Here is a 16,003-nt window from a genome sequence, read left to right as displayed (position 1 = left end):
TATCTATTTTTAAATGCATGTAAATAAGGCACAAAATAAAGCGAAAAATCTTGGAACAAATCTTCAGAAACTATTGACAGTTTCTTGGCGCCGCACAGCTGAGATGCATTAACTGTGATCGCCAAACTCTCCTCCATTTTGAAGCTGCAGGTTAAACTTCCAACTCACAGCTGATCATGTTTGAGTCCAAGGAGTGTTCACAAGTCCAAAATATGAGCTTCAGATCTCCAAACTGTTCCCATCAACGCTGAAAGTTTCCTGCTGCTTATTGGACCCGATCCACGACGAAGTTACTGCCCTTGATTCTTCAACAAGGTACGTTTGTTTTCACTGTTTATTCTATGTCGTCACTGTTTGTTAAACATGTCAGATGTGGTTAATACGATTTGGTTCTCGTATGTGTTTGCATGTGTTTTAGAAAGTAGCTTTTTGCAAACATCAATCTGGTCGAGTTTGTCAAAGTATTTCCAGTTTATAGTGCTGAGGACTGTTGCCCGTGTTTTACTGAAGTAAGAGAGAAGTCCTCCTAATCGTTTTAAATCATGAAAGCCACACAAAAAAAGTACACTTTCTATCCCACCCCTATAAAGGAGGTATATTTGCTATTAAGTCTTGAGCCCAACACCAGGTTTGTTGTTGCTGCGAGCTCTGGTGGTCCTCGCGTGTGACAGTCTTTCCTCTGCTTCCTGTCTGGCAATGTGCAGGTTGAGCTGTTCGAGCGGCTAATGTGTTCTGACGGCTCATTACACCAAACACCTTGGCTGTTTATTTACGAGCACCAACGACACCTCTCGGGACACACGGCACCTATTCAAGCTGTCGGAAGCAACTTTAGAAAAGTCCTCAAGTTTATTTATGTATTTTTATTTTCAGGAGAGATTTTAAGATCCACAGAGGCTTTCATTCTGTTTACTCATCTTTTTTAACTAAATCTAATCATACGTTCTGTCTTGTTGCTACTGACTTTAATTTCGTCTTCTCTTGATCTCACATAAAGTCCACCTTGTCATCAGCAAACACGCTTTTAAGTGATATCCTGTGATCCTATGAGAACCAAGATTAAAGATTTTGCTTAAGAGTCATCTAAGGCCGAGGCCTGATACTGGTCTGCTTCTCTGAAAGATAAAACAATTTATTTTATACATGTTGTAATGATTATTACTGTTTAAAAAGGTGTTTTAAAAGTTATGCCTACCGACACAAACATTGGACCATCTCATGGCAAAACTACTTAGTTTGTTTTATTTGTTGTTTTTATTTTGGCTGTGTTTATGTGAAGGCTGGTCCATGAAAATAATGTGGACAATTACGTAAAGACAAGTTTGGAACCCCTTGACTAAAACACGCGGTCAAACAAATGCCCGGCGGCTTAATCCGACCCGCAAAAGCCATAACACAAGATTTTCCCACCACGCATGTCGACATTATGACTTAAGAAATGCATTTAATTCAATAAGTTTCTCTCCAGAGAGCAATTTTTTGTATGTAAACATTTATTCAGTAAAATGCAGATGCTTGTTTTTTTTTTGTTTTTTTGCAATAGTTTCTTTTAATTTAAACCTTTTAAGACCATTTTGGTTTTGCACTAATCTCAGTCTAAATTATCCTCTTATTTTGTATTTATTTTTTGTTTGGCTCCAGATTAAATTAGAAATGTCGACTTTTGCATGATTGACTTTGACACTGTTGCTCCAAAACACAATTGTTTAACCATTTATCTAGTCATTAGTAAGTGATAATGGAGAACTCTGTTACATCTTTAGAAAAATGTTTGTCGTATGAAGGTTCACAGAAGACCTTCACTTTTGTCTGCAGACGAGGGACCGTGTAGTATTACAGAAATGTGATCTCAAGGCCTGTGAACCACATCTTGCCAGCTGCTGTATGAAACCATGTTTATCTCGCAACAAACTAGATTTGATTCTCAGACTCCTCCAGTTGGATGTCAGGACTCCAGAGGCAGGTTTGAATCTCTTCTGATCTATTGAACCATCATCCACTGAAGTGTTGTGTTTCACACTGTTCTAGATTCTTAATGTTATATTTAGCTGCAGATCTTTGTTCTTGAGATCTCAGGGGTTTAAGTGCTCCACATGTGAGTGACGCTTCTGCTCCTATAAAGTTCAAAAACACGCACAAAAATATTTCCATGAGAAGTTAAATTAAAGTGAGAGAATATAAGTTTTTTTTTTGGTCCTGAGTGGAAACCCTTCTGCCTTAATAAACCGTTGTTTACACTCCGGTCTCCCTCAGGAACGTAAGAAACATCCCAACAGAGCTCGGGTTGTGAAGACGCCACAATCAAGGTGGATAAACAGTTTTCTAGCTGTCAGTCACTCTGCAATCTGGGCCGATGAAGAAGAAAACGGCATGAGATGCGTTTGAAACACTTCAGCGACGCCTGCCGTCGTCCACGAGTGGAAGTTTCTGATAACACTGGAGATCTATTCTCTAGAGACGAGAACGTTTCACGTGGTCATGATCTTGTTTCTCCTACAGCTGATGATTCAGACTCGAATCCTGAGAACATGTTTCAGTCGGAGGAGGCTGGAGTTAAGATCCTGGAACAGATCGTGGATTAAATGCATCTTGAGGTCTTGTTTACAGGTGAGGGAACAAAGTGAAGAAAGAGCTGAGCCAAAGGGGAGAACTGTAGATGTAGTGGTCTACATTTATCCTCTTAAACTTGACCACAGTAACTTTTCAATAGTTGATTAAACAAGAAAAAACTAGTGGTTGATGGTCGACAGAAGAGGTAGACAAGAGTTTAAAAAAAAAAAGAAGAAAGAATCCTAACACAGCCTGGCATGGACTATAGCGTCACCCAAAGACTAATCCATTCCATATATTAGTTTATTAATTAAAGGACATATTTGTTATCACAAATATAAATAAACAAATGTACACAAAGTCATACCTTACCATGGAAAGCACAACATAGAAGTAGAAAACACCAAAATAACGACCACCCATAACACACCCCCATCCAACTGGAACCTACCACCCGAAACAGCCCCATTTCAGCTGGGTGGTTCAGTCCCTCTGGTTCCCAAATCGGGACGTGATGCTTGATCTGTGGTGAGAAATGTAGTCGTGTATATTTATATCAAGGAACCTGGAGCAGCTTTATAACTGCTGAATTCTACTGTCGACTGAACCGAGTCTGAAAGATTGCCCTGAATTCACTTGAAAAGTGAACTCGACGTCACCTATTACATTATAGACTAATTGTCCATAATTCAATTCTCTGAAGCTGCATATGAAGCACATTTTAACTCTGACATATTGGCGGCTTTACCAAGCACTTTGGATAGAAGTAGCTTCCATGTATCAGGAGTCATTTTAGAGATGGTTTGAACTTGACAGTGAACCTTTTTGTATCTTTTTAGAACCTCCTTCTAGATCCTATACAACCGTATCCATTAACCTTTCATTGACTGTAAGTCGACGCTGGGCCAACACAACAACCTCTGCACAGTAACCAGCCTGGACCTGCCGCTTGTCAGAAATCTTCTGTGATAGTTGCACGTCTGGACCTGGATAATTGCTCAGCGGGAGCAGCAACAAACAGGATGTGGTCTGACTGATGGCGGAGAAGAGCAAAAAGAACAGCGTTGGCCATCGCCCAACCCTGCGCTCGACTCCGCCGGCGTGTTAACGCTACGCTAACCCCATCAACCTGCTCGTGGACCCGACACGAGACGAGTGATGGATCTCTGGGCGGCGCGCCAAGCGAAGGGGAAACAATTTGTGTGATTAACAAGGAAGCTCGTCAGAACCGAGGCTTGATTTGTAACGTTTGCAGATGATGTCGTGTTGTCACTGCCAGAGCCTCCCGGGCTTCGCCGAGGACCAGCGAGATGTTTTCGTCGAAACTTGGCAGTTCTCTCGGCTTCCACTTTAGTATTTGGCGTCCGATCAGATCCCAGCTAACTGTCCTTTACTGAGAACCAACCCACGGTCCTTCATCATCTGCCCTTCACCCTCCTCCTCCTCCTCCTCCTCCTGTTTTTCTGACACAAGCCAGACATGCTGCGACAAGCTCTGATCTTGCAGGAGGAAACACGGATCATGAACCGTCAGATTTTATCACTGCGAGACTCAAAAGAGATTAGTCAAAACACCTGAGGAGAAGTTTGTCCTGGCACACGGGCGTGGTGGACGGATGTTCTCCAAGAAAAACTATTAAAGGGATATTTCCTTTAAAATTCAATTTTCCACTCGTTTTCTGCTCGCCCTCATGTCGACTAAGGCTTGGGATTATTTTGGAGTTACATGCAGAGAACAGGACTTCCTTTTTTTTGGTCCAAAACGGATCCAAATACCTCCGTACTTCTCGTCTGTGATGTGCCTCTTTTATTGAAGCATCGACTTGAGAATTATTTTAGAAAGAATATAAGCTAAGCTTTTTTGTAGCTCAGGAAGTCGCTACAAAAAGCTTGAAATATACACTTATTTAGTCTCTTAACCCCAGTTTATTTGGAACTGAAGAGGCTCATCAGTTGAGAGGTGAAACGTCTTACTAGAACTCTGAAAGAATGTGGACCTTCACCATGAGAACCTTCACAGACAGACTTTTTTTTTCTTTTTTTTCTGAGCACTCGATCATGTCCAGACAATGCAAGATGAATCTTAAGGTCATTTCTCACCGACAGAGACGTCGCCGAAAACAGAACAGTGGCGACTCTGGGACTAAGAATTGCTTTCGCTCTCAAAGAGGACCGGTTCGCACTAGAAGTTACTGAAACTACAGTCAGGGGTACCACCGCCACAACGTCTCCACTGTAAGGAAATGACAACTTTACTGTAATCAATCATCTAGATTTAACACACATTTCAAATAGTCACTTGATTAACTGATAATCTTACATATTTAATTCATATTAAATAATCCTATTCTTGCATTGCATTCACTTAAACTAAACTCAGGTTCACAACTCAAAGGCCGAGGTCACAAAGCCTCACACAGACAGAAAGATTCAACAATCCCAGATTCCAGGACGTCTGGACACCTGTTTGAGAATTCACTCTGAAGGACACAAGTCGCTGGGAATAAACTCTCTCCAGAAAACAACAACCTTCAGTAAGTTTCCACTACGATCACGTGCGACCGGCCATCTTAGAATCAAATGTTTACACTTACTGACCAATCCTACATTCACATTTGACTAGAGGCGTTAACCTGAATATTCTACTATAAAGATCCACCATTTTGTCTGATCTTTGCGTTCTGGCATTCGAAGACGTCTGCGATAGATCTCTCTGCTTGCTAGCGCCCGTGTTCACGTAAGTTTGTCTCTGACTTTTGCATAATTCACTAAACGAGCATTTTTCTTAAACTCATCCATGTGTCTGTCCTTCATTCCATCACCACGTACGAGGCTGGGGAGGGGTCATTAAAGAATTGTTGCGAGGACGTCACCAAGAGGTCTTCTTGGTCTCAAGAAAGTCATGTAGATGTCGGAGTCAAGGACAAGGTAGAACTCTGCGATGTCGCCGCAACAGAATTGGGCATATCTGGGACCTGATGGACATGAAAACATCCCTAACTAGTCTCCAAAAAATATTACATATTGGTATTGATGTGTTTTGGTGCGTCTTTTTGAAAAATATAAAGATAAGCCCCATTGTTCTGCATGTAATTCCCAAAAAAACCTACAGATTAAAAAACAATAAGTCATAGACAAAATAACGTTAAAGGAAACGGGTGACATTTGAATTTTGGGTCCACTTCAATGGTTAGCAAAAGTAATAAGAAAATTAAAATAATAATAAATGGAACTATTCAGTTTGACGTTTCGTTCTCTTCATCAGTTGAGTGAGGAAATGAAGCTGCAGAGAAGGAAGTGACATCAGCGGGTTAATGAGGTCAGGACTCTGTACTAACAGATGAAATATGTTTACATCAGCTGGTTTCCTGTTTACTAATGCAGATCCGTGTCTCTCTGGCGTCCCTGGCTCTGCTACACGGATCTTCCCCGCCTCCCTGATCTTACAAGGCCCCCCGACCGCTCTCTCTGTGGATGCGTTGTCACGGTAACGACGGCAGGTTTTGCTACAGATCTGACGGCAGGTGCAGATTAAACAGCATGTGGAAGGAACATGGGGGCAGTTTCTCCACAGATGTTCCACCAAAGCCACCACAGTGGTTTTTTTTCAGGAAGCTTTTTGAACAACGCACACCTGAGCACACCTCAGCATCACACCTCGGATCCTGTGATCACGCTGTTCCTTTAGAGCAGAGGTGGGAAATAACATTTCCTCAGGGGCCACATTATATTGTCTGACTGTTGTAAGGTAAAGCTGTTAAACTGATAAAATAACTTCAAAACAAAACACAAGGTTAAAAAATGTTAACCTTTCATCAAAAACTTTTAAAATATGATCTGAATATGAACTCATTCTTTTGAGGGGAAATAAATATTCACAAAAAGGAGCAATGAAGAAAGAAAAAAGTCCTTATGAAAGAAAGTAAATACTTAAAGTTATTATTAAATACAGATTAAAAGTTGTAGTTGTTACTGTCAAATATGTTTTACATGGATCAGTTTGATGTCTCTGACATCATTAGGGCCGCTTAAATGCAGCCGAAGGGCCACACTTTGCCTTTGTCTATAGGGTTGTAAGCAACCACTATATACTGTACATTATAGCCTTTGTTGACTCGCCTGAGAACTGGGATTTAATTTCTCACATGAAAGCATTTTATGTATTGAATGAAGTGCATGTTGTATCAAATTTCTAAAATGGTGTCATTATAGACATCAAAATATTTTGAGAAAATAAAACAAAGATTGACCTTTCATTTATTGAATTATGGAATTATGTTTTTTCCTAAAGCAGCAATCGATTAGATTTAAAATATTGTTTTCGGCGCCAGTAAAGTGTAATTGCATGACGTAGATGTTTCACAGAGCCATATGGAGATTGGTTAGCAAATCCTTTTTTTTTTTTGTAAATTTCTGGTTTAATCTTCTTGGTATTTAAAAAAAACAACTACCATTACTATGAAAACACTGATGTAAAGCAGTTTGGTGGACACGGATACTCCAGGTGGGACCAAAGTTTTGTAGTAGAGAGCTTTCAAAATAAAATCATCAAAGAATATATATAAAATAAGGATTGCAAATGTTATATATTGTTGCTTTAAAATAAGTCCCAAATTTTCTGTGTGGTCTGAACCCCTTGGAATCTTCTGAGGTCCACCAGGATACATGGTGACTAACCTTTAGATGCCTCGAAGCCATTTGTCTACTTTTAGCCCCCCCCCTCCTGTAAGCTAGTCTCCACCTACTGCCCTGGGCCATGTTAAATTGTGTGATGCTAACATGCTAGCAGCTTTTAGATGTATTTTCCGGAGACACATTTGAACAATATGTAAGAACTATGTGTCGAGATGGTAGATGACTCTCACCCCCTGCTGGGATCCTTAAATGTGGGGCTGCTGGTCGTCCTCCAGATGACTGAGGGTCATCAATAATGCACAGACGCTGTTATCATCCAGGAGAATCAGACAGCCGCTGCTCGCCGTCTCATTTCTACAGACTGATGAGTCTAATTTTCAGTGTCACGGGGCGCCGCCATTGTCTCATCAGACTGGATATTTGGGATATTACCTCCCTCTATGAGAAGATGAGTTTTCGAGGGCAATTGTTGGTCTGGGGATAATTGGAAGGATCGGAGGCGACGACTGAGCTTTTATAATGTATCTGCACATTTTAGGATAACGACACTAATAACGATCACATCGGTTCTAGATCAGGGGTCGAGAACCCACTTTTCTACAATGTCACATTGTGATGGGAGGCTTTTGTGAGGAACAAAGAAGCATTACATATGATGGGAAATATTAAAACTATATGAAATAAACTAATTAAATGTAATTTAATTGCCTTTTTATTTCATGTAAATTCTATCTAAGTGGTTTTCTTCTGTATAAATCATTAAATGACTATAGACAAAACATGACTATCTTATGAATGAAGTTTTTCACAGTCTCGCATCAAGTGCACAATTGCCATCCATTGGCACAACAGCTAGTTTAAACACCTTGGCTGCTAGTTTTAGAAATGAAGTTCTGTCTCAAATCAAACACTGCCGCTACACACTTACTGGAAATGACTCGACAGCTTTTTCTTCTAATAATTTTTAACACTTATTGCAATTTTCTGGTCATTTGAGTGCTCCAATTGATGAGTGCTTATTGCGCACTACATTTTTGCACACTGTTCATCGGGACACACTTATGCACTCAAAATATTTAGTGTAAGTGTAGAAGTGCCCTTGTCCAGTTTCATGATTTCAATTTTGTCCCATTTTATTTCGTGTTAGAATCCGAATATGGATCCATTTATATATTCTTAACAAGGTGAAGGAGATCCGGATAGACTCTGAGAGGAAGTGGAACACTGTGGCTCCTGGGATGATGGAGAGAGTGCGTTCAAAGTGTACAGATGTTGAGACAAAGCAGGAAATAAAAATACATAGTTGGAGCTTTGTGTGTTTAGAACTCGTCACGCAATCTCAGTCCTAACTATAGAGTTTTATAAAAATATATTTTTTAAGATGACTTAAACATAAAGAAGGTGTCTCCCCACAGGACTGAGGCTGGTGGTTGGTTCCACTGCAGAGGGGTTTGATGACTGAAGGCCCTGGCTCCACATTTACTTTTAGAAATTTGAGGTATAACTAATAGAATTCAAGGAGTGTAACATCCTAGAAGTCTGGTACATTTGAATGAGATCTGAGATGTGAATGAAACCGTTTTGCGGACCAAAAAAAAGAAGTTGAATTAAAACAATCACTTTGACCAATTTTATTCAAACTTCTGATGAATTGTCAACTTAAAACAATCGTTTTCAACATGGTTTATCATTACAGTCAAACTTTTGCCCAGCAAAACTTTTCATGATCATTTTATCCTTCATTTGACGCCACAAACATGTTAACTGGGTGTAAATAAATCTGATACTACAATCAATATTTAGTTTCACTTTAGTGACACATCACTTGCTTTTATCTTCCATTTTATTCTTTTTATGTAAAATTTGACATGTTTTTTATTCATTTTTTTTTTTCCATGGCAGGAGGTGGTTCAGATAACCATGAATAATTCAAAGTAGCTGGAGACTGTATTTTAAGTGTGTCATTGACTCCACCAGAGTGTTCCAGGGAGGAAGAAGGGGAAAGTAAAATAGGAATGTGAAATGGGATTTGAGAGGGTGGCAGTTAAGATCCAGAGAAACCCTTTTCCCTCTCTTGCGTCTGAACTCGGCCCATTAGTGGAGCTTCTCCTCGCTGTGGTTACCAGAGAGGCTCCACCACACGCCACGAGCGGGGGGATGGGAGGAGGATGCTTTCATGGGTGGAGGTGGAGGGGCGGCGGGGGTGTAATTACCAACGTCATTATTGTCCAACCCGGGTTATCCGTCCATCGTGTGCTGTTTGTCCGTGTTTTGATAAGCGTCGGGATCAGCACCACAGCCAATTATTAGGCTTTTCTTCTTTTTCAAAAGCGTCATTAGTTCTCGGCGCTGAAACGACAACGACGGACGCATGACAATGAGCAGAAAGTTGATCAACTGACGCCTGCGATCTCCAGGAATTAACCTGAGCAACCAGAGGTGAAGCTGCCGAGTCTTATCTGCCGATTGGGTGCTGAGGGCTTCAAGTGGTGGTCGCGAACATCAGAGACGTGTCTGCTCCGATGCTTGAGAAGAAATGGTGGTGGTTGACGACAAGAAGTTTCTCTAGATAATGGAACATAGCCACAACTTAACCTTTATATCGCCACCATTGAAGATGGAAGACGAAACCAATGTTTGGAGCTACTAGTCTTGTAGTCGAGAGACATTTTGGCTTTAAAACAGAGTTTAAAGTAAAAAATTAAACACTGACAGATACTGGATATTGCATTTTGCTCCAGGTTGTTTGAGGTGTTAATTCACTTCATTGTACATTGTTAATATAAGTTTACATTTTGCGTTAATATTTTGAGAAGCACTTTCCTACAAGCACTTCTACCAGAAGAAGTGTATGTTTAAAGAAACAATATATCGTGGTTCCTACAGTATCACAATATATCGCGTTGTATTGTACCGTCACACATGTATCGTGATATGTATCGTAGCGCCAGATTCTTGGCAATACGCAGCCCTAGTTTTCTTTTAGATTCTTATTGACATGTTGATACTTATTCTTTCTAGTATTGAATGACATTATCTTTACATTGTTTACATCATGTATATAACACAATTGTGATCGGCAGTTAGAAGTGATGAGCTTTAAGTGGGTGTTCTGGATAACTATCTGAATACAGAAAGTCTTTATTAGATTTTGCATTGACTTGTATGGCTCCTATGTTGGCTTGTCTTTAATCCACCCATCATTCCATCCATTTATGCTTCAACCCTTATATTTAGGGTTTGGTAGCAGCCAGAACAAAGATGTTCTGGTTCGAGGTGTTCAGGGTCAGGATAAAGACATGGTCTCTCCAACGTGTTCTGAAACTGCACCTGAGGTCTCATCCCAGTTGTAGTTTTGCTGTACGACAAACTTTTGCTGCAAGAGCTCAACCTCTTCGATGATGCCTGTCATGTTGGTTTAGTGTTCTAGGACGGTCGTTCCCAAACTTCATCATGCCGAGACCCTGCAAACACCATCAGCGTACGGTCGCGTACCCCCCTTTGTAAAACACGGCAAATTTTTTACAGTTCTCTAAAAAATATAAAGTAAAAATACATTTAAAAATGTATTATTTAAGTATTTAATGCAGTCATGGCCATATTCCTGTATGTCTGCAAAGCCATACCTAGTGCCTGATGCTGCCTCGTAATTTTAAATGTCCATGAGAAATTTTCATTGTTGGTCTGTCTGTTTTGTCTTTTTCCTGTCAGAAACGGCTACGTTTTTCTGCTAACTAGCGAGCTACAAGCATCTCTGTGACGGGCACATGCAGGCAGTATGACACCGTATGTGACGTAGTCACTCGTGGTGTGGTTAGATAATCAGCTCTAGACTAGACTACTGCAATGCACATGTTAACTTAATGAGTCGCCCGTCTTTTAACCGTAACGATCTTGCCCCATCATATTTATCTGAGCTTTTAGCGATCCAGATAGAGCTCTGAGGTCAGACTACCAACTGTTGCTGGACGTGTCCAGGTCAAAGTATCAACACTGGGTTGATACCTGAGATGTTTCTCATCTCTGAGCCAGGTCTCTCTTTAAATCAAGGCTAAAAACATATTTATGTATAGAGCTGTATAGATAGAAGAAGTACATTTACATGCAAACTGCCTTGATCTACAGATTCTGAAGTGTATCGACAATCTGTAGATCAAGGCAGTTTGCATGTTCATTTGGTTTTGGTCTTTCCTGGTCCTTACCTACTAACTGTGCATCCCATTTATTCTCATAGGTCACTTTAGAGAATAATATATTAAATGAAAAAAAATTAGATCAGATTAAAAATAAATAAGATCACATCAAAGATCGGAATTTCTGTGTATAAAATAAGTTAAGATAATCTACTATAGCTCCCTTTACAGGAAACGTATCAAGCAGAAGATTGAGCATATGAGGAAAGAGTCTATCATGACTGGGACCCAAATTCCCTAAGGTCTCTTCTACAGTGTCTACATGCAAATGAGCCCAAATGTAGAACGAAACATCCCCGCATCAAGAATGCATTGGTGTGTTGTCTTTGACTTTATGTTCACTCCTTCAAAAGAGTCGGAGCTTCTGCTGCTGTGCATTTTTATTCTCCAGCGTCCACATGCTGAAATTTGGCAACCTTGCAGGCAGCGAGATCCTCGGTAAAAGCCGGGAGTGCTCCTTAAAAGAGAGGAAGTGGTGGAGGACAAGGAGGAGGAAGACATTGTACATTTACGGATGAAAATTTCATGACGCTAAATCTAGACAGACTTTTAGTGTCAGTCAGGATTACAGCAGCAGCCTGAGCGTTCATGAATAATTCAGGCCGGTGAGAGATCCCTGGATGCTCGGTCCGAGAGCCACTCGGAGAAGAGGAGCAGGGGATCGTCTTGAAGGTAAATAAATGGATCAATACATGTAAATAAACACTTTTGTGTTGCTTATGAAACCTGAGTGTATTGAAGTGGCCCGCCTCCATCGGTATACCGGGACCATCCGTCCTGCCGACTGGTGCGACGATTGTTGAAAGGAGAACTCTGATGTTTACTTTCACACAACGACATCCAAGCAACCCTCCACTCCAGTTAGATCAGGACTGTATCATCTCTACTGACTGTCGGGACCAAAGAGAGTTGACAAACTATATGGACGATGGGACAATGATTCAACAATGAGGTTAAAGTAGTAAACGTGAGCAGATTTCAATTGAATTAGTGCTACTGGCCGACTTGTGGTCAAGATGAGCTGAACCAAGACCAAGACAAGAACAAGACCAACACGTGTCCATATAGTAAGTAATAAAGGGACCAAGACAAAAAACAGTTTCCCTTTAATTGTACCCGAAAAATGTCTCTAAGCCTAAGCCATTGCACTTTACTTCAATTTCGATTGTAATTGTCCTATAACTGTTATACATTAAAGGATATTGTGGTTCCATACCATACAGAGAAGATGTTCATTTTATAAATGCCTGTTTTTCAATTTACACTTTATCATTACCACATTTTAGTTTTGTTCTTGTTTAATGGTCAATGTTTCCTTAGTCTTGTTTTCCTCACCTGTTAAAGGCTCTTTGACTAGAATGCTTCATTGTTTTTGGTGATGAAAGCAACGTTAGTTTACACACATAATACACACAATAACTAATAATAACTCCAGTTATTTGCGTTGGAATCTTTACCAAGCTAAAACATGGTGTTGGTCTGTTTTGAATCTTCAACAAATTAACACTGTTTTGGAAACTTTGACTCAGGTTTCATTGAAATTTCTGTAGAGGAAGTCAATGTACTCGTAAACAATTACCTTCTCTTTAAAAAACGAAAATACTTTAAATGGGTATTATTTGTTCACTTTAGGAGACGCAGAACTGCAACACTAGTTAATGGTGACTAGTAGAAACTGCTTGTTTGTATTTCCTATTGCAGCAACAAAAATCTATGAACGGCTGGACGACAACATTTCAAATGTTATCCAAAGCTGTTTAAAGTTCTCCTTCTCCCGTTTCATCTCGGAACAATAGCAGCGCGACTTCTTAAATTGAGGTGAGGAAAGGTTAATCTCCCGACTTATCATTCATGAACTTGTTTAATTCAAGTTGTACCTTCATTTTTTTTTTTTTTTACAGCAGTGGTCGTTTCATAAAACTCACGAAAACATTTTAATATTCAGGAATTTCAGTCCCTAGTTAGCCGAGAGTTCTGTCTTCTGGTTCCACTGGAATACCAGGCTAATGCCGTCCAGTTTCCCAGCTCTGGTTCTGGTCTCGGTTGCAGACAGGATTGTAAATTAAGACCTTGCTGATACCACCGACAGCTAAACAAATATTGTGGACCGACCTCGGCTACACTGCACAGTCGGAACCAGGTGAGCCGACACCCCCGTATCTCTCTCACTGCTGGAATGTCCGAGGGGGGTTCTGTTGACCCAGACGGACCCGCCACTCAGTGTCTGCAAGTGTTTTCATAAATGTGTGTGTGGTTCACAGAGGGGGGGGGGGACCAGAGGACAGGTGTCGGTGGTCGACTCTCTACTGGATCTCTCTCACCTGCCCTATTCAAAGACATTCCAACCATTCTGTGATCATTAACCATGGATCCTCTTCGCTGGGAATTATCTCCTTCCATTCCAGTCGCTGCCAAGATTCTCCCGGGAAACAAAAAGGGAATTAATCCTTTTTCCAAAACAGTGTGTGTGCCATCCCTGCGTCGCTGTGTGTGATATCAGTCCTCGACAAAACACTTGAAGTGTCCGTGGCAACACCGTCACTTTCCCCTCGTAGAAGCTGGAAACTAAGCCCCCATGTCACATGACCAGCCATGCTCATGTATCGGACTGTCTACTCCTACCAGTGATCAGGAAATCTACTTCATGTCCACTTAAAGATTGAATTGACATCACATTGAAGACTTTTTTAAGTCACTTAAATTCTAAAGAAGCACAAACCTGTAAACTTAAAACACGGCACCATCTCAAAGGTGAGAAATAGTGCTGCCTCTATAAATCCAGGGAAGCTTCGCCGCCTGACTGTAAAGCCGTGTAAATATCGAGTGGCAGCAGAAGAGACGACGCTGGCGGGAATTCTGCTTTTACAAGCTCAGTGGAGCCGGCGCTCAAGGCCGGGCGTCCTGCTCCTGCTGCTGGTGTCATAAATGCTCCAGTGAAAGCAAAACAAAAGACGTCAACAGCAGCTTGTGTAGCTGCTCGAGGAATGTTGCCCTGAACTGGATGAGAAGATCCATGTTTTAAGTAATTGATGTGGCAGAAAATAGTCCTGTAGGAAACTCAAGGAGCTTCCTGCCAGTGTGTGGCTCCTGAATTTCACAAAAAATTGATGTGATTTATAGTTTTATGTTGTTGAACCTGAATATTTGTTTTCATCAATGATCTTGTTGATATTAAATGCAACAATTAAGACTTAATTTTATTTTACTGCATCAGTATTTCAAACCATTACATGAGTGTACCTCGTGAATCTCTAAAGAGCAGCACAATCTTAAAGAAGAATCATCTTCCTTCACTTGGCAGCACCAGCCAGCTCCAACTGAGGGATCCTGGGTCGTTCCTGGGTCAGTGTGGGGATATAATCCCTCCACCTGGTCCTCTGTCTGCCTGCTGAACTTCTCCCAGCTGGACAGGTTTGGAAAACCTCCAAAAGAGGGTGACCAGAGGATGACCTTAGGAAGAGGCAAACACAATATTACAACCTGATTCTTTACCAACAGAAAAAGTATGTATTTGTGACTGTGAGTCACATATTTAAGTAAAGGTCGACAATATTCTGACTTTAAATTAATGCTGGAGCCTATTTGGACTCTTATCGATGACTAATTATGAACTAAACTATTTTTTTGAATAACTGTAAATTCTAACAAGACATTCACGATAATGCTATAGCAGATTTCTTATACCTTCCCCTCTTTTATTGTTCAATTTAGTACTTTTACTGGTCTGGCTTAAACTAACTTGTATATATTCTTATTCGTGCAGTCTTTTCCCTGATTTTCTGGAACTAGGAGTTATCTTGATCTTTTGAGTATATATTTTATTGAGTATTATTTTGATTGTTTAAACGCTTTATGACCCTGGCCTGGAAAAGCTCTAATAAACATAAATTACTTACTTGCTTATATGTACATGGAACAAATGGGTCAAAACAATTGGTGCCAAAAATTAGTTTTTTTTTCACTTTTCACATAACCTATGAAATATCAAATGGTTTTAATAATGGAAAGTTACTGGTTATTGTATAATAAAGGTCCCTACAGTTGCTAACTAGCAATCTAACTCTAAAAAACTGTAAATATGTTCTCAACCGTTAACAAATATTGACAGATATAGGTTGGTCATCAATCACTCTTAAATTCAAAATAACATTTTGTGAGTTGAACGCTTAAAAAAACGGTTCTGATAATCATAAAATGATGGATGTTGATGATGCTTTTCCTCTAATAACTTCACTTCAGTACATTTCAAATACAATCTCCACTAAACCCCACTTGATAATGGCTCCGGACTGACTTTCTGACTCGCCTCCGGTGAAGTCTCGACTGATGCATTTAACCGACGACCAGCCGAGCAGCGATGCAGCAGGAGACCGAGTTGCTCTCTGTGCATATGTGTATCCGTCTCCTGCCATCTGCTGTGTGGCTCATTAGAAAGGGTCTCACACTGAGCTCGGACCCTCATGAGCCCATTTTCTACTGCCAGTTCACCGTAGTGGTCTCTCGTGTTGTCGTGTGTTCCTAATTTCTGCAGATCTAGAGTGAGATATAAACAAAGGATCTTGTTCTTTGTGCGGTTTTTATTATGGAGGCTTGTCATTTTTGGTTTCTTTTAAACCCTGGAAATCC

Source organism: Callionymus lyra, chromosome 2 (assembly GCF_982586985.1).
Source record: "Callionymus lyra chromosome 2, fCalLyr1.hap1.1, whole genome shotgun sequence".
Taxonomy (NCBI): domain Eukaryota; kingdom Metazoa; phylum Chordata; class Actinopteri; order Syngnathiformes; family Callionymidae; genus Callionymus; species Callionymus lyra.
The sequence above is the reverse complement of the archived record's forward strand: the minus strand, read 5'-3'. Positions refer to the sequence as shown.